Source organism: Clupea harengus, chromosome 5, assembly GCF_900700415.2.
Source record: "Clupea harengus chromosome 5, Ch_v2.0.2, whole genome shotgun sequence".
Taxonomy (NCBI): Eukaryota; Metazoa; Chordata; class Actinopteri; order Clupeiformes; family Clupeidae; genus Clupea; species Clupea harengus.
Window position 1 is genome coordinate 8,739,954 of NC_045156.1, and position 20,031 is coordinate 8,759,984.

The window sequence follows — 20,031 nt, forward strand, 5'->3', positions numbered from 1 at the left end:
TTACTTAAACACTTAAAGGTGTACGCTAATTGCGTACACTTAAAGGTGTATGCTAATTGCGTACACTTAAAGGTGTACGCTAATTGATCCTCTAATCCTGTAGCTGTCCACTCTATGTTTGCTCTCAAACAACCTCTGATGCACGTACACAGTCCTGGCTCTGTAAACGGGAAATAAACACAGTGACACAGACCAAGCCATGCACAATTCCAGCCAATCAACACACTGCTTCAGGAACACGGAAGGGAAGTGTATAATGTGATTGGCTGTTGAACGCAAACATCGACAACCTTTCACTAGAATCACGGACTGCGTCTTTAATAGTTGAATTAAATAACTTTTGGTAATGATTTCATTAACACAACTCTTGCTAGATTGTAACAATACAAGGTGCAGAGTAACACAGTTATTGGAAAGTGTATAATAGTACAACCTGGTCATAACTTCTATTATTTTTACATATTCAAATTTTCTTGTTCCTCTGATTTTCTTTGGTCTGTTTACAACCTGGTGCTGGTCTTCTGTCATGACTATGCTGAGCACTGTGGTGAAATTGAACTGCGAATGACAGGGAAGAAATACCAGACCTATTCTTGGCAGGAACAACTTAATAACATGCTTTCACCAGCGAAAATGGAGGACAGTCATTTAAAAACCATTAGTCAAAAATCCAAATTCAGAGGGGGTGTTAGCCATGGCCATTACCGTATCATTAATTGTGCAGCATGGCCATTACTGGCTTGACCTCTGACCTTTAAAGTTTCTCATGTAAACTCTGCAGTCATTCACTGTCAGGCCAAAGCCAAATGTTACCCAACTGATGGGGTCAATAATGACCTTTCAGCAGCCTGTCAATCTTCCTCATAATCTTCCTCTCCCTCCTCACCCAACTGTAAGTGTGGAGATATATACAATTCATATGCTGATAACATACACATTACATACATATCTAAAACGTATACATATACAACTCTCTTTCACGCAAAGTACACAATCATGCACACTCATCTCACAAAATCAGTTATTCAAATCTACATACATCTTTATTTCACACACACACACACGCCCATAGATACACACAAATACAATCTCACACACACACACACACACACACACACACACACACACACACACACACACACACACACACACAGACACACACACACAGACACACACAGACACACACACACAGACACACACACACACACACACACACACACACACACACACACACACACACACACACACACACACACGCACACACACACACAGAGTCACGTCAGCCCTCTGCCCACTCCCGGGGGCCCCATGCTTTATCCAAAATATTAGATTAAGGAGTCGCCATGCATCAGTACTCCCTTTGAGGGTGAAGCACACACCAACACACATACACACACATATACACATACGCTCACACACACACTCATACACACACACACATACAAAAAACACACTGACACACACAAACGCTTACACACATACGCACACACACACACACACACACACACACACACACACACACACACACACACACATATACGCTCACACACACACACTTACACTCACACACACACATACCCACACGAAAAGAGCCACACACTTCATCAGAGGAGCACAAGCCTGTGAAGGGCAGCCAAAGGGGTCTGTGTGAGCGGAGAGCTCTCTCTGGACCGGGCCGAATGAGAGCTCTGTGTGCGGGTAACCCGAGCATGGGAGAGAGACGGCGAGAATAAACGAGCGAGGAAAGAGTGAGCAAGAGAAAGAGAGAGAAGCAGGGGGTAGATAATGAGATAATGAGTCAGAAAGAGGGGTAACGAGGGAGAGAGAAAAAGAGAGAGGGAGAGAGAGAGAAAGTATGTGTGTGTGTGTGTGTGTATGAGAGAAAGAGGGGCAGAGAGAGAGAGAGAGAGAGAGAAAGCAAGAGGGCAATAAACCAGACAATTAAATACATATGAAAGACACAGTCTCTCATATCAGTGACAAGACCCACCACAGAGAAGCTCATTTTTGACTATAACTCCACATTTTATGGCCTGACAGCCTGACAGCCTGACGGCGAGTAAAAGAGGACATTAGCTGAGACAACCAGGAAGCATCAGTGGGAGACGTGGGCTCCAATTATTAAATGTGATGAAACATTAAATCTACAGTCTGTGCGCTCCGAGGGGCACAGATACAGTATCTTAAAGCACACCACAAACCCCTCGATCAGCTTCTGGACTCTACCTGATGCAAGACGCGGTAATTACCCCTAATGGAATATGGGAAACCATATGGAGAAAGTATGCTTAAATGCTGTTGTTGCTAAGTTTTCACTTTGTTTTACTGTGTCTCAAAGTCAGTCTCCGCTGTTGCCCAGACACTCATTGGGTTTAGTGTGCCTGTTGCACGTGTCATTGGGGCCCAAGTCTCTTGAGTCAAGGTCTGAGTCATTGTTTGCCAGTCCTTGATTTAGCGGAGCAAAGAGGGAATCTAACGGAGAGTTGCGCTCGTCATGGCCGACATCGTGACCTCTCACGCTCCTTCGTGTTACTCCTCGACTGAGGAGGGTGACAGAGGCAGTCTGAGGGGAGAGTTGCGCTCGAGGGTTGAGCATCTAACGTTGCGGTCTCTCTTTCACCAAAGGAGTGACAAGGGAAATCTGGCAGGAGAGGTTTACGTCACATGAGCACATCCACGCGACTCATCTAAGCGACGGAGGTTTAGCGTCTTACATTGGTCTCGTCGCGAGTCTTCGGTTTGAATTGGCCTCAACGTTGCGAACTCTCACGCTCCCTCATGCTACTCCTGGACTGAGGGGGGCGACAGAGGGAATCTGAAGGGCGAGGTTTATGCCACAGACTCACACGTGGCCATCCAACCACCACTCTACCACAGATCCCACAGAAGGGAGGGGTCAAACGGGGACGTCCACTCCAGCTTGGAGAGCTAATACCACGGACTCGCACACTCCTTTGTGCTACCCCCTCTACTGGAGGACAGACAGAGGGAATCAAACAGAGAGACTGAAGTTGATTGGCTAACATCGTGGACTTGTGTGCTCGCCTACGCTGCTGCTCCAGAGAGAACTTCAACTCAAGATTGAATGGCTAGCGTCACCGATGCACACGCTCAGCCTAGGGAGCGCGCTCTCCCCAGACACGTAATCATAGAGGCGTTGTTTGACAACAGCACGCCGCGCTCCTCACAAATAAAGGAGGGGAAATAAGGACGCAGGCATTTAATTACGCGCGTACAAAATGGCAGCAGAGTATGTAAATCATGATCCCATCACATACAGAGACAGACTGACAGACTGAACTCCAAAGACATTAATGAACACAGCACACACACAGAGACACACACACACACACACACACACAAAGACACACACACACAGACACAAAGACACACAGATAGAGACAAAGCTACGGAGAGTAGGGCACACAGCTGTGTGACGTGACTAAGAGGTGTATAGGCAGCTGTGTGACGTGACCAACAGGTGTATAGGCAGCTGTGTGACGTGAGTGAGAGGTGTATAGGCAGCTGTGTGACGTGAGTGAGAGGTGTATAGGCAGCTGTGTGACGTGACTAAGAGGTGTATAGGCAGCTGTGTGACGTGACCAACAGGTGTATAGGCAGCTGTGTGACGTGACCAACAGGTGTATAGGCAGCTGTGTGACGTGAGTGAGAGGTGTATAGGCAGCTGTGTGATGTGACCAACAGGTGTATAGGCAGCTGTGTGACGTGACTGAGAGGTGTATAGGCAGCTGTGTGACGTGACCAACAGGTGTATAGGCAGCTGTGTGACGTGGCTAAGAGATGTATAGGCAGCTGTGTGACGTGACCAACAGGTGTATAGGCAGCTGTGTGACGTGACTGAGAGGTGTATAGGCAGCTGTGTGACGTGACCAACAGGTGTATAGGCAGCTGTGTGACGTGACTGAGAGGTGTATAGGCAGCTGTGTGACGTGACCAACAGGTGTATAGGCAGCTGTGTGACGTGACTGAGAGGTGTATAGGCAGCTGTGTGACGTGACCAACAGGTGTATAGGCAGCTGTGTGACGTGACTGAGAGGTGTATAGGCAGCTGTGTGACGTGAGTGAGAGGTGTATAGGCAGCTGTGTGACGTGACCAACAGGTGTATAGGCAGCTGTGTGACGTGACTGAGAGGTGTATAGGCAGCTGTGTGACGTGACCAACAGGTGTATAGGCAGCTGTGTGACGTGGCTAAGAGATGTATAGGCAGCCTGTAATTGATCCTGGAGAAAATCCCTGGGATGTGTTTCTTTTTTCAGTTTTTTTTCTCTCATTAAAATCATTTTTGTCGGATTTGTTGTTGTCCCATTTTCTCCCATCTAGCGGGAGATGTGGTTAAAAAGGGTAAAATTAGCTTCAGAGTTAATCCGGTCACGCTGGGAGGACGAGAGAGAGATGAGAGAGAGGGAGAGAGAGAGAGAGAGATGAGCAAGGCAGATAGATTGATAGAGAGAGTGAGATAGAGGGAGAGAGAGGGAGAGAGAGAGAGAGAGAGAGATGAGCAAGGCAGATAGATTGATAGAGAGAGTGAGAGAGAGGGAGAGAGAGAGAGATAAGCAAGGCAGATAGATTGATAGAGAGAGTGAGAGAGAGGGAGAGAGAGAGATAAGCAAGGCAGATAGATAGAGAGAGTGAGAGAGTGAGAGAGTGGCCTCTGAATAGGAGGAGGAAGGGAGGACTGAGCCAAGTCTGTCTCAGCTGAGATCCCATCGCTCCCTTTCCACGCTGTCTCACTACACAGGGATAGGATCACTGCTCCAATGCCATTGGCAATGCCAGCCAGCCAGCCAGCCAGCCAGCACACAAACACACACACGCAAAGACACACAGACACAGAAATACACACACACACAGGTCTTTACAAAAGCATCGCATCAGATTGGATTTCCTTACAGTAAATGCCTCCTTATTTGGTACTATTACGGTCACTGAGGCTGTTTCAGCGAAGGGAGCAGACTTACTAGACAGTTACTGTATATTTTAATGAGGAGCATCTGAAGGCTTGGCCTTTAGTCATGCGGATGCCACTGATCAACAGACCAGATAAATATAGAAACTGGGTCTGTTGGGCCTGAGTGCTGATTCGCTATGAGGACTCACTTGAGTCATCAAGCACTTGTGTGTCCATGTTTGTTGGTGTGTGTGCCTGTGTTTGACTGGTTATTTGTATGTAAACATCTTTTCCTGATGCGTTTCCAAGTGGGTACGAGCACAGAGGGAAACCTACTTTTCCAAAGCAGAGGGATTTGCCCCCCCCCCCAGAAACAGTATCCACCGTCTGAGTAATAACGTGTCGCAACTTGCAACACTTGAAATGATTTTGTAGCACTTAGCTGAAGGGCACAAAAAAGACCATATGTGATTAGCGCGTGTTATCTGGCATGGCGTGACTAACAATGTGCTGATTTGCGCCAGCCCATCTCCTTTCATAACAAACGCGGGTGTGAAATCTCTGGGGACGCACTCAATCAGTCCGGGAGATGCACACTTCACTGGAGAAGCCTTCTACCGCCTGATTGAAAATGATTACTCAAATAAGATAAACAATCCCAGCCCCAGTGCCTCCGCGGGACCTCTGCAAGCTCAGGCGGGGTCATGGCGGCAGACGGCAGAAGCCGATTCTGGTCCTCCTCCTGGTGAGTTTAGCAAAAAACAAAGAACTCGAGAACTTGTGAACTGCTGAACTTGAGGAAAGTTGCTCGGTGAAAATTGAATACGGCACAGCTGGCGATCATGGGTTATTTATCGGCGTGTATGGGAGGGGGGAGGTTGATGGGGACACAACACTGACCAGATGGCAACGTGGAACTGGCTTCAGATGCCTTTGCCGAATCCGGGCCGGAACCACGCCAGATATGGGCCAGATCTGGCCCTGTCAGCTGTCCTCTGGGTAGCAAGACACTAGCTCTTTCTCCCAGGGGAGGACACAAACTGTAGGCCTCCTGCTGAGGGGTTGAGCAGGACACGAGTAGAGGCTATTGTGCCCGCTCCCATTCCACAGCGTCAAGAAGAATTCCATCCATTCATTACTGACCTGGGTGAAGGAATCCCATTCATTCATCCACTAGCAGAGCTAAGCTATTGCTCTAGTGATCTAGTTGTCTTGGCAGTTAATGGAAAAACAGTTTTGCTACTCTAATTCAATTAAGGCACAACCATTTTGAAGTTTACTGACAGAATATTTTTTTTTTCCTTTTCTTTCTATCTTTCGTCCTTCCTTCCTTTCTGTCTTTCTTTCTTTCTTTCTCCTCTGTCTCTGTATCATACAAATAATTGGACTGCTATGCATACCGGAGATGTAGTCATTAACTATTCTATTAATGAGGGAGGGTGAGCAACAAGAAGGCGGTGAGAAGGGTTTAGCATGACAAACAGCATACGTTTGCCTGGAGAGATACCAGACTGGCCTCCTTCTGTGGACAGTAGCTACGCTCTGAGGCTATTCAAGCAGAGCCGAGAAATGCAAATGCACAACACCTACACATTCAGAAAAAAGGAATGGAGGGGAAAAAAAAAAGAAGCACGAAAACAACCTCAAGCTGTCTTTGGAGAAATGCTCTATGTAGGCTTGCTTTCTGGTGTTAATTGGTGGAGGTGTAGTACCATCTACCACAGGAACGAAGGCTAGTTAGCCTCCTCCTTTTCCTCCTCCTCCAAAACAATACATGTAAGGGAAGAAAGGCCTGCATGCCTGGGGGGAGGACAACTGATGTTTAAATTGTTGCACGATTTCACAGCAGAGAAAACGCGCAGCTATAATCACATGTGATGCGTGGCAATTATTTGGACATCAACATATGGACTCATCTCCATGCGGTTGCCAGGGGGGGCGTATGCACATGAATATTTACACTAACGCAGGTCAGCGGAGAGAAACCCTGTTTTTCTCTTAGACCCAGCAGGGAGGCAACAGGAACCTTCAGTGAGAGCTAACAGGGAGACAGGAACCTTCAGTGAGACAGAGCTAACAGGGAGACAGGACAGGCCCTTCCCCAACCGCCCTGAGTTTGGCTGGCACCGGCCGCAAGGCTGTTAAGTATTAAGACATGTTTGCCAAAGACTTGTAGCACAAACACTTGGTCTAGTGGGACTCAAATGAGCATGGGAGGGAAAAAACCCCAGTACTATTCATATTATGATTATATTGCAGGGATTTTTCATTCAATCAATTTCAATGCAGCGCTGGAAGCCATTCAACCAGCAACAATGGGCACCTTTGTTTGATATTTGTGCAAAGTGTTTCAGAACAGTGTGTGGGTATGCGTATGTTTGTGTGTGTGTGCATGTGCCTCTCTGTGTGTGTGTGTGTGTATGTGTGTGTGTGTGCGTGTGTGCGTGTGCATGTGCCTCTCTCTCTGTGTGTGTGTGTATGTGTGTGTGTGTGTGTGTATGTGTGTTGTGAAGGAGTCCCTTGAAGCCTCCTTGAAGCTAAAACAAGCCAAGCGAGCCAATCTGAGATCAATCACAGGCTCCAAGTATGATAAACGGCCCTGCCACCACAGGCTGTCATTGCCTTGCTTCTTTCTGCTCATGCTTTTAATGGTGACATGGTGGGGGGTGGGGGAGTTCCGGAGCATGGTGTGCGCTTTGGAAAATACATACATACATACAGTATCAGGAGATAATTGTGTTCTATGTCACATTTGTGGATTTTTGTTTTTCACATGTCAATCATGATAAATGATTTGGAGGTTGCTTTCATTTTCGGATACAGGAAAGCCAGCAGGACCCTGACATTCCAAGAAACAAATAAACATCAATAAAGCCTGGAGAACCACTCAGAGAGGGGTGGTTATGGACCAATATCAGAAAACAGCAATGCTGCACTTGTGAAGAAACAAGCACAAAGTGGAGAGAAGTGAAACGGAGGGGGTGGCCTACAGACCCATTCCTCCCATCTTCAGACAGGTGGAACGAGCGGCACACCTCCCTCTCCTCTCCTCTCCTCCCTGGCTGATGGCATGGCATGAGAGAGGGGAGGTGTTCCCTGTGGAATACCGGGGAGATGGGAGTGCCAGGCTGAGGGCGAAACAGGGGTTGGGGTTGGGGTGGGGTTAGAGAAGGCAGAGAATGCCATGGCGTCAGCAGAGAGGTGTTCCCACAGGACCTCCCTCTGTACCCAGGGAGACAGAGAGTGTCAAAGAGAGGGCAATGGAGGGGGGTAGATGGGGGTATGAGAGAGGGCAATGGAGGGGGGTAGATGGGGGTATGAGAGAGGGCAATGCAGGGGGGTAGATGGGGGTATGAGAGAGGGCAATGGAGGGGTGGAGATGGGGTGTCAGAGAGAGGGCAATGGGGAGGGGGGTGTAGGTCAGGGTGTCAGGCGATGGAGATGGGGGGGGCGTGAGACTGGGAAGTAGGGGTTGGGGGACATGGAGGTGTTGGGGTGGGGGTAGAAGAGGTAGAAGAAGGGTGTCAAGTTCTACCTAAAATCCTCAGAGACAGCACCTTTCACCCCCTCTTCCCAACCACATAACATGCCCCCACCCCCACCTTGGCGAGGGACCACACTGCTGCAGTCTCTAGTCTTTAACCTCTCCCCCTCTGTGAAAGCACAACCTCGGACAGGAATCCCCAGAGGCTAGAGTCTAGCCTACACTGAGTGCTATTAAAAAAGGAAAGAAAAAATAAGAGCTTACTCGTGGATGAAGTAATGCTAACATGGCTGCCTCTCAAAAATACAATAACTGTCAGCAAAATTGCTTGTAATGCCACCACTTTGAAACCTGTGGTACTGACAAGTGGGAATACGTTGCATGCCTACGTATTTAGCACTGTAGCCAAGATGAAAAGAGAGACTGTGATTGGTTGGCAAGCTAAGAGAGCGATACATAGTGGCCAAGTTTAATTAGATATCCTAATCATTTATTTTTCTGTTCTTTTAAGTGTTTTAATGAACTTTACCTTTTTTTTACCATCTCTTTCTTTCTCTGTGATTTCATCTGCTCATTTGTAGAGCACTTTGAATTACCAATGTGTATGAATTGTACTACATTAAACAACCTGAAGAATATCTCAGTTAAGTGCAGAGAGTGGATCCTTGACTTCTCACCCTGCCATTCTTCTGTGTCTTCTGATGTGAAGCCAAATGTGAGAGCAGTTTAACAGTTTGGCTTGACAATTCAGTTTTCCAAATGTTCACGGCAAAATGGAATTACTCTGTTGTGACCTGGGTGTCATGAGATTTAGTGCAGATTAAAAATAATTTACTTCGACAGAGAAAACATGATTCATATGTTGTGCTCCTCTCTGTGTGTGTGTGTGTGTGTGTGTGTGTGTGTGTGTGTTCGTGTGTGTGTGTGTGTGTGTGTGTGTGTGTGTGTGTGTGTGTGTGTGTGTGTGTGTGTATTTGCTGGTGAGCAAGCATCATTGCTGGTGAATGAGAATGAAAGATGGGAGAGAGACTGAGAGAGAAAGTGAGAGAGAGGAAGAGAGAGAGAGAAAGAGAGAGAATTTCATAAACAAGCTAATCACTTGGGAGGAGCATTTGGAATAATATCCGCTGTTGATTGAAATGTGATTTGAATACACTCGCTGTAATGTGCATTCCAATAAGAAGGAGGGGAAGACACGAAGGCAGAGATGCCACTTCCACAGTCTATACCTGAGACCCTTTCACTGCCACTACAAACAGCAGTCAAACTATCAGACAACAGCAAACCTCTAGGGAAGAGCATACAGAGGCAGCTTGCATAAAGTATAATGGCGATAAGGCTCAGTGTGTGTGTATTCGTCACCCTTGAGTAGCATCCATTCATTTACAGTGGGACTCATGGCACATTTACTTTCACACAGTGGGAATCGGTTTCAGTCCCAGATCCCTTGTGGGTTTCCCCTCTCAAAACACCCTCTGAGGTGTAAATGCACTGAAATTCAAATCCGGCAGCTTTTTCTTCCTTGAGCCCTGTGAGTTACGAAGGGTGTGAACCAGAGTTGGCCAAAGCGTTTCCTTGAAAAGCTCCACAGCGTCACAGGGATTTGAGCCCGACCATACAGCCCATTTATCCAGCAATAACAGATTACAGAGATAAAGCGATGACGCTGCCAGGCTGATGTACACTTTTAATTAGTCGATTAAGTACGAGAGTGTAACGACAACCTCCGTGAGGCTCCAAAGCAGCAGGCCGCCGTGCTCCTGCAGTTCATCATTCTGCCACGATGGTTCGTCACGGACCAATGAGCCGACGCCCTGCGATGGGCCGCACCAGCGCCACGCTGTTCTGGCTAATGCAAACGGTCTCCCGCTAAGAGGAACCGTATTTCAGCGCGTTGTACGGACGGCTGGCGGTTATGAAGGTCTGCCTCCCCAGAGTGCCCACCGAAAATCCGCGTCCGCGCCGTCTCGATCGACGGCCTGACACGCAGCAGCTGCAAAAAACTGAGTTTGTGTGATTCCTCCACGGCTCTGCTCCCAGGCTCAGATGCTATCGTCGCTCGTCTTTGGAGCACCATGAAGGGGCTTTAGCTGTTCACTGAGCAGTAAGGTCTGTGTGGTCTGTTGAAGTAAGCGTCACAGAGTGAAAAGGACCGCCAAAACATCACCCGTCACAGTCGACACAGAGCTACATGGAAGGTCAGGTAAAGCCACCGATGACAGAACTGAACTCTACAAACTCTATGGGGAACTCTATTTTCTCTCCAACTGTCTTTTTGGGTTTAACAAGCCACCGGAATTGATGTATTACGTAATGCTTTCTCTAAAGGGCAAAAGAAGTCGATTCCTAGGAACGCAAGTCACCTAAAATGGGCCTCTTGAGTTTGATATGCATGACAGCGTGCATATGATTTTCCTTTTTCATTTTATTGTGCAATCGCATGGACACCGATGGCTACTAACATTGTAGTTATGGGCTGCACTGCTTTGATGGATGTTAAATCAATAGGCACAAATGTTAGCACTGTCATGATGTCAACTGGTTAATGTTAATGCAAAAATAATCACAGCCTCATGCCTGGACAATCAGACAACTATCCCAATTTATACCATAGCGAGGAGGAACATGGAACAAAAGCAGCAAGCACACACGAGCAACAGGAGAAACACCTTCCTGTTGCTTTTACAGAAACAAAACAACATGTTTGTTTATATTTTCATGTGTACAATAAAGGGTTTCATGGAAAGGAAAACAAATGAAAGTGAAGCCCATGCAAAGACTGAGGTGAAAACCGCGCGCAAGGACGTGATATCCGAGCGCAACCCTCTTGCAGGGATAATGAATTTGCCATTCTGACATCGTTTATTCAATCTCGCCAATCAGGGGAGACAGGTTGCAGTTGATTCAATATGCCGCTTACAGCGTCGGCCTCGCCTCGCAGCGGCGGCATCGGCTGCATCGGCGGCATCTGAGGCTCCCTCCCGGCCTGAGCCAGAATGGGGAGCCGGAGCTGCCGCAAATTTAAATTTCACCACCACATCGCCGGTGATTAGCTTCATTTGAATAATGATTTGGCTCATCTGCCACGTGTGTCTCTGACGCGCGAGCGCTGGCCTCATTTCAAGCCTCTGCTATCATCGTTCTCATCAGAGTTTTCCCACAGCTGAGGGAGAGAGAAAAGGCCCGTTGTCGCAATTGGAGCTTGGGCTCATCCAGAAAAGGGTAAACCATGGTATTCAATGAAAAATGATTGCTTACGGTCCGCAACCTAGTTAAAATTGAAATTAGTATTTTCACTGAAGACAGGGGGAAAAAAAAACTATGGAAACTAAAAATGCGAAAGCAAGACTTACAAATATGCAACAGCATATGCGTACATGAAACAAAGCACACAGATCCAACACTGTGGAGGCTCAGTATTAGGCAGCGTTAAGCACGTACAAATAATCAACGGGAATATTGTATTTATTGTCAACCTTGAATAATTCCACTGCAAAGCACATTAATAATATCAGGTGGAGGAAAGGAAGAGAGATAAGACCTAGGATCATCTTTCCTCCATGCTACAACGCAGCATCTTGCCAGCGCAGGTCCACAGAGTGTGAGGAGAAGTTCACCCCCTGCCACAGGCACAAGCCTCCGCAGAGAGCAGGAGAGAGAGAGGGAGAGAGTAGGGAGGGAGCGGAGGGGCTGCAAAGGAGGAACTTGGAGGTAGGAGGGGGGGGGGGTTAGGCCAGCTGAGAAGACTGCAAATTGGATCTTAAGGTTTTCTAAGAAAATATGAGAAATAAAAAAACATCGAGCACGGCGGCCCACAGGCTGGGTGACACACAAACCCTGGGTGCCACAGTGACCACAGCGACCACAGAGAGAGAGAGAGAGAGAGAGAGAGAGAGAGAGACAGGCGCATGATGCCAGCCCAGAGAAAGCAGCTTATGGCCAGTGATCCAAGTGACCTGATAGTGATGATGCTTCCCTTTATAGTAGTACACCTGCAAATACAATGATCTCTCAGGTTCGCTGAAATTGCACCTCTCCCCCTCTCTCTCTCTCTCTCTCTCTCTCTCTCTCTCTCTCTCTCTCTCTCTCTCCCTCCCCCTCTCCCTCTCTATCGCTCTCTCTCAACAAAGAATCAAACACATCCAGCATTTCTTCTGACAGGATTTTCTATAGATGCAATAGCATATTATATATTATTCAGAGGCAGGGGTAAACAACTACCATTGAGACCACGTGTGTTACAACATTCTTGTCTAAACTCTTTCTCAAAAACAGCTGCATGTGACTGAAATCATGTGAGCTAGCCAGCAGTCCACTATAAGAACTGCCATGTTTAATCAGTTCTTTATGAGCAAAATACAAGAAACAGCCAGTGGCTAAACTGACTCTTTATAACATGGATTGAGTTGATGGAGCCTTAATTTCATACAAGGTTTAGAAAAGAAATGGCATAGTATTTCGATTTCACATTAGGTATGGTGTTAGCACATTCTAGATGCCAGCAGGTGATCTTTATTGTTGAATATTGAATTTTGCAATTTTAATTGTAAGTGTGCACTGAACGTCTTGCTAGGCTAGCCTGCCTATGGGGCCCTAAGCCAAAGAATCACAATATGCTAAATAATGAACCTCTTATTGAATCGTGAGCTAAACAAAATCTTAATTAAATCAATAGGTAAATAGGGTTTTAATCCATGTCACGCTGCTATTTACTCAGGTAGATTACATGATATGTACCAGTAGTCTGAAGCATTGTGACCCAAAGGCCATTTGGTTGGTGGAGCTAAGAATGGAAAAGCGAGAATGAAAAGCACAGCTGTATCCATCCTGAGGTAAATTACAAATTACACTGTGACTACAGCAGCAGGACATTCTCAGAGAATGGACTTCCAGAGGCAAATCAAGGTTGTCCCTGGGAGACACAGTCCTACTAAATAATCAAGAACATCCAGCTGAAGAGGCAAGTCGATTTCTGGGTCGGCACAATGTTCTCCTTCAATTTCAATCCCCTAACCATATTTTTTCTTGAGTGGAGCGTACCTCTGCCAGAACACCTGTGCTCCTCTCCAGTAATCTCAAGCCTGGAGAATGAAAAAAAGATGATTGCAAAACAAGATATATAACTATTAGATCAAAGACAATCAAGCACTATCAATTATCATGTACTGATTTGAGATATTAGGATTTCTGTCAGGTGTCAAATTACGTTTGTTGAGAGGGGAAAAAAACTGGATTATTAATGAAATTCCCTCCAACGTGGTCTGTGTACCGAAGAGAAAGACAGAGACGTCACCCCATCCAGCCTCAAGCTCCCTTCTCTTGGGGAATAACCAGGCACTCACGTGGCTAAAGAGACGGACTTTTTGGTATGGCCGTTACAGAACAGCGTGGATCTTCTGAAGTTAATCAGGGGTATTGCGCAATAGCCCACTGCCATCCAGAACATTCTCCACAAAGGCTCAGAAGTGAACACAGACCCTGGTGCATCCGCACCCACTGAAGCTGGTGAGTCCCCTTTAAAAGACTGATGGCTGGTTCTGGTCAGGATGCATGCTGCCCCAGTACAGGGAGGGAGATAACACAAAAAAAAACACAGCAGTATCATTTTCTATTCAATCCCCAAATTCAGCTCCAAATGAATAATTCAATCTGAATGTGATGTGGCTTTCTAGTCAACTGTCAACTGCTCACCCTTGCACAAACATGTTGAATTGAAACTGTGTGTCTTTGACTGAGAACAAAACAGAAACGAGGTGCAAGCAGCACGAGGTCCTTCATTAGCTCAAGGCCTGGTCCTCAGAAACAGGAAAGGGCCCCAGATTGAAAAGACTCAGGACACGGTGGGCAACAAACTTGATGGATAAAAAGTATGTCTCCTCCCTCTCCCAAACAGGTACTGACAGCCTCAAAGGCAGATGTTACAAATAACTCCTATGTCTAATATAAGATAACGTTCCTTATATATAAGGAGGAATATGTAGAAGGCATTTATGGTATTTACCGTATATATCACCAGTATATGACTATGAACTATGTATTATATTATGTATTTATTATATGTATTGAATTCATATACACAGAGATGGATCAACTTGATTGTTATCAGCAAATGCACTTTCCATTCCCCCATTCATATTCAGGCCGCTGCTTCTCTGCTTGCTTCAGTGGGACTTGGGAGATTTGCTTCCCAGTTCCCTCACTTCATTTAGACATAATGTTTTCTCTGGGGGAAAAAAGAAGGAAGATAGTAGAAATATACACAGAGAGATAGAGAGAGAGTAAGACAGACAGACAGAGAGAGAAGAAAAATAGATCAAGAGCGCAAGAGAGCAGAAACTAAAAGTTATGTGATTCTTCTGAAGAAACGATCAATGCCATCAGTGACTGGCCCTGTTGTATTGGGAGTGTTGCGGAGCGCAGTATTGATTTTCTCCCATATCTCAAACTCTGAAGTAGCTACTGTATCGAAGAAATTGTGTGTGTGCGTGTGTGTGTGTGTGTGTGTGTGTGACTGTGCATACATGAGAAGGACAGACAATTGTATCTGTGTGTGTGTGTGTGTGTGTGTGTGGGGGTGTGTGTATGTGTGTATGTGTGTGAATGTGTATAGGAGAGAATATTGCGTATGTCTGTGTCTTGAGTCTACAAAAGGTCAATGAATATCCTAAAACAGACCAAACCAGACAAATGAAAATGTCCTCTCCTGTTTCAATTTCCCAGACAATGGCGACAGCTCCAGCATTGCACCAGCCGTTCTCTAGCTCTCCACTCTGTAATTATCCTGCCTAAGGACGCAAACCAAACATAACTCCTGATTATTTTCTTGGAAATGTATATTGTCTTGGCAGCACGAAAAATAAGAAGTTTGTTATGGCTAGGCAAGAAACGCAATAATGACAATCTAAAGAGCTTGGTGAAAAACAGACCTAATAATGAAAGGTATTATGTACTAAATGTGTATGTGTAATCTGCAGTATAACAGTCATGAATCTGATTCATTCCAAGAAAATGGGGCCGTTGTTTGTCTAATAAAGACATCAGTCTGCCAGCGAATAAACAAATGTGATGGACTGTGTGCATGATGTTTCTTTACGTAAGTGAAGAACCAATACAATAGGCATTTATTTCTTGCTCCCACATGCCACACAGGGTACTCCTTTAAGAGTCCTCAAAGGCCACTCTGTTTGAAGCCAATTTAAAAGGCACAGGCTTAATGATTGAAAATAATCAATTCTAGAACTCAGGCAGCAGTCTTCAAAAGATGCACTGATTCACACTAAGTCGTTATTGTCTGGTGCTATGCATTAGGAGAAAGAAGAGATGTCTAAAGTATGGCTTGATATGGTGTCGAGTCATGCACAGTACAGTTATGCACAGCATAATATCTCTGAATGTTTCCTGGCAGATATAGAAAACACACAGACTTATAAAGTTCCTTGCGCTGGTCATTTAGGGTCCGTTACAAAAGTCCTCACAAACCAACAGAATATTTACTTGTGAGATTTTGATTGTAAAATATTTATATTTAGTATGCTACAATAACCTCAACATTATATATATTAACATTATCCTTAAAGGATACATACCGTGAGGTATGATTTACATATCAAAGCAATCTTCAAACGGCTGTGAAATTATAGTTGTAAGAGAGAAGTGAGTTGCAGACAGGGGTCGTGTGTGGGACAGCATCACCACACAATCCCTCGGGAAAACAAACAAGAGACGAAAGTTGGCGGACGCCAGAGAGGGAGGCTAAAAATCAAGTCTATTCACAATATTTCCTCTGTAACCATCTGCACCGAAAATCTGCAGCGAGTAGATTTTGAGGGGTGACGCAACAACAAAGTGCTTTCTAAATTCTCCACACGGATTTGAAACTTCACAAGGCGTTGATTTCATTCTGATGACATCTACACCCAACAACAAAATGCAACCCTGCTGGCAATATTCTTGGAAAAGCATTCGCTTGGTTTCACAAAGACTACTGCTGCGTTAGATCTGTTCCTATTTATGTAGCTTTGTAAATGCAGTTGAGAATACTGTATAAAAATGAACCGCACTGCATTTAAACTGTGCTGCTAAGAGCACAGTTTGTAGTTTGTAAATGCAGTTGAGAATACCGTATAAAAATGAACCGCACTACATTTAAACTGTGCTGCTAAGAGCAGTTTGTAGTTTGTAAATGCAGTTGAGAATACCGTATAAAAATGAACCGCACTGCATTTAAACTGTGCTGCTAAGAGCTAGTAGTTAGAGTAGTTACAGTGATAGTATAGTTATAGTGAATTGAACCGATAGACTAATATGAATGTGAAGCTTAAGTATAACTTGTTTGTTTCCATTCACTTGATTTAATTCTCACATGAAAGAAATAAAAGCTTTCTCTCTCTCTCTCTTTCTTTCTACCACTCTCTTTCTCTCTCTCTTACCATTTCTCTCATTCCCTTCTCGCCCACCCCTTTGCGTGGTAATGAGCCATAGGATTGACAGCTGGATTACTTGGCTGCTTTGTAATCCTTTAATTTCTCCATTTAAGATAATCACCCAGTGGATGATGGCAGGATGGGTCCTTCTGTAGGTTTCTGCCGGTCCGCTGCATGTTGAGGGTGGTGCCAGTGGCAGATATCGGCTGAACTCTGGCTCAGATCTGGCCCAGGTCTGGCACAGGTCTGGCACAGGTCTGGCACATGTCTGCTCCATGTCAGGCTGGAATTGTCTGAGATCTGGACAAGTATAGTTCACATATCCACCCCCATCCACCCCCTGCCCCAACACTCACACCCCTTGGAAACATTCTGAGCTCCATCAGATACTGTTTACTTACCGTATTTTCCGGACTATAAGCCGCTACTTTTTTCCCACGCTTTGAACCTCGCGGCTTAAACAACGATGCGGCTAATTTATGGATTATGATACCTGTGACTGTATACGGTGGCTTTGTGTTTACGGTGGCTTTGTGGAGCTAGGATGCTAGCATGGATGCAGCCGCATGGATGCTTAGCTCCACGCGATTTCTCAGTATCTCTCAATAACTTAACTAATGTCAAAATAACCACAGTCTACCAGCGTAGACAGAACACAACTCAAAACACTTTAGAACATAAAATAAAAGTTTACAACAATACAAATCCAGTCTTCAAGTTCTTTAGCTCACTGGTTTCAAACTAGCGTCTGTCTTCAATCTAACGTTCTAGCTTCTGATTGACTCTTGCGACTGTGCGCTCTTAAAGCAACAGTGCACTTATCTAACTGGCAAAACGAACTATTGTATTAGTTTTGATATTCATTTTAGCCTGTGTAAAGTTAATTTGTTTCAATGTTGCGGTAGGCACCTGCGGCTTATAGACATGTGCGGCTTATTTCTGTTAAAAATAATTATTTTTAAAAAATTTAGTGCGTGAGGCTTATATTCAGGTGCGCTCAATAGTCCGGAAATTACGGTACACAAACCCATTAGATGGTTCCCTGTGTGTTGAAAGAATGACATTAAGTTGAACCACACAGAAATACGGCAGTGTATTGACAGACAATGTGAGTGGCAGAATGGCCAGAATGGCAGAATGGCTGGTGAAAGAACAGGCTATAATAGATCTACTTGAATGAAGGACAGTGGGAAAGAAACAGAAAGAGCGAAAAAGAGAGACTTTGACTTTTAAAATCCCTTTATTGAAACATGATATGAATTAATGACACTTAAAAAAACTACCGTGTGGCAATACGGCAACTACAGAAAAACACCAGAGAGAAAGAGAGAGAGCTGGAGAGAGACAGAGCAGGAAGGAGGGGGCTGTAGTGAGAATGAAGGCTTTGTAACATGCTGGGTGAAGTGCAAGACAAAGCGTCAGACTCCCCGTAACCTTTCGTCCCTCTTGTTCAGGCCCTGTTTATGTGCTCCTGAGGCTTATTGAGAGAATCACTCCCTCTCTGCATTAAGCAGGTTCAGTGTGCCATCACACAGCTTATTTCAACGCACCTCCTCCTCCTCCTCCTCCTCCTCCTCCTCTTCCGAGCGCCCCAGCATTCAGCTCAACGACAGACCGCACAAACCTTTAGCCACCGTCTCAATGAAGAAAAGCCTCACAGTATTGAAGGTGCAGAGTTCACAGGAGAGACGGAAGAAGGAGAAGGAGGGAGAGAAAGACAGAAAGAGAGAGAGAGAGAGCAGCACAGTCATGGTTTGCCAAAGTGTTGGTTTGCTTGACACTCTCTCACTCCTCTTTTCCACCTTCCTCTACAACCCCTCCACGCCTACCTCCACCCACCCATCCACCCCCACACACCTCCCTCCACCCACCCATCAACCCCCACACACCTCTGCTTTACAGAGAGACGCCAAGAGGTGAGAAGAAAAAGTACAGTGTGTGTGTGTGTGTGTGTGTGTGTGTGTGTGTGTGTGTGTGTGTGTGTGTGTATATGCTTGCCTCACAGGAGTGAATCACCGCCACCTCCTCATGACTGTTTTTTTTCCTGCAATCCTCCTCGAAAAAACAAACCTATTTCTGCCGTAATTAAAAGAGGGTCTCAGGGTCGACTGCATGCATATTGCATTCCACAATAAAGCACTAAAATGACTAGCCCTCTCAAAGTACTCGTGTTTACATTAGAATAAGCACATAATATGGGCAACAGCCATAGACCGTATATAACATTTACATTCATGTCTCGCAAAAAAAATCTCCCCCATTGAGCATAATGGGGCTTCATGCTGCAAGAAGCACGCTAGCATGGAGATGTGGTTATTTCAGCATATTGTGCTGTTATATGTGGTTATACTTCCCATTTCTTAGAGTAGATGTTGACTGCACATTACAGTATTATAATAGCATTCCACTCACTGTGAGCCAAAACATGCAGCTTCGCGGAGCACCATATGGTGTTCAATGGAAAGGAACGTCCAAATCCAGAGACGGTTGTAGCTAACTTGTGGCGCCAGCCAGCGCTTTGCCAGACTGCACAGTGAAATAATGCCAGTTTTTTTTTTTGTTTTTTTACATCCAGTCTCACAACAGAAAGTTTGATATGGTACTTGAGATGGGAGCGTTCTAAACTTTGAGGAAAGCTCAGTTTTGTTGCCCATTCAATGTGGACTCCAAGCTACACGGCATCCCAAAATGTTTGGGATTTTGAACACGCTCCTCACGTCTGATGGGGGCTTTGGAAAGCAAACAGAACCCAACTGTTTTGATATTTCATGCAGTTAGTCTTCTCCATATTATGTGCATGTTTACTTTGGACATCCGTCAGATAATGCCAGACTAATCCTAGTCATTTCTGGCTCAGGGAAATGGTGCGCTTGTAACAATGCCTTTTCCCCACAGCGGAGGATGCTGCACCTGAGCAGGAAAATAAACACTCCTCTCCTGATCAGCTTGTACTATGAAGTGTGATAAGATGTGTGCCTTGTGAGTGTGCATACATGTGTATAACTGTGTGTGTGTGTGTGTGTGTCTGTGTGTGTGTGTGTGTGTGTGTGTGTGTGTGTGTGTGTGTGTGTGCGCATGTGTGTGTGTGTGTGTGTGTGTGTGTGTGTGTGTGTGTGTGTGTGTGTGTGTGTGTGCGCGTGTGTGTGTGTGTGTGTGTGTGTGTGTGTGTGTGTTTGTGTGTGTGTGGGTGTGTGTGTGTGTACATTGGCTATGA

At 45.5% G+C, this 20,031-nt stretch overlaps 1 protein-coding gene across 1 annotated transcript in view; it reads right to left on the bottom strand.

The window, feature by feature from the left end:
* Positions 1-20,031, bottom strand: part of LOC105909827 (cadherin-4-like) — a 205,148-nt gene that overhangs the window by 176,314 nt on the left and 8,803 nt on the right. The gene's annotated exons all lie outside the window — the stretch shown is intronic.